Here is a 250-nt window from a genome sequence, read left to right on the forward strand (position 1 = left end):
TATATATATATGGTGGTTGTCTACTCCTTAAACAGAGTTTGACCACCTCCTGCACCTACACCTTAGCCCTTTCATGGCGTCTGATGTGGCTTTTTAAACCAGACAGTGTTTTGAAAAAAACACCCACACAGATTGCACCTCTGATTTGCACTACCAATGCCTGCAAGTAAGTTCTGCTCATTGTGGATCCTAACATGTCTTTTAAGACCCCCATTGGATTTGCAAACCCTCTAGCACACACCACATTCAA

This window comes from Octopus bimaculoides, chromosome 11 (assembly GCF_001194135.2).
Source record: "Octopus bimaculoides isolate UCB-OBI-ISO-001 chromosome 11, ASM119413v2, whole genome shotgun sequence".
In the NCBI taxonomy this organism is placed as follows: Eukaryota; Metazoa; Mollusca; class Cephalopoda; order Octopoda; family Octopodidae; genus Octopus; species Octopus bimaculoides.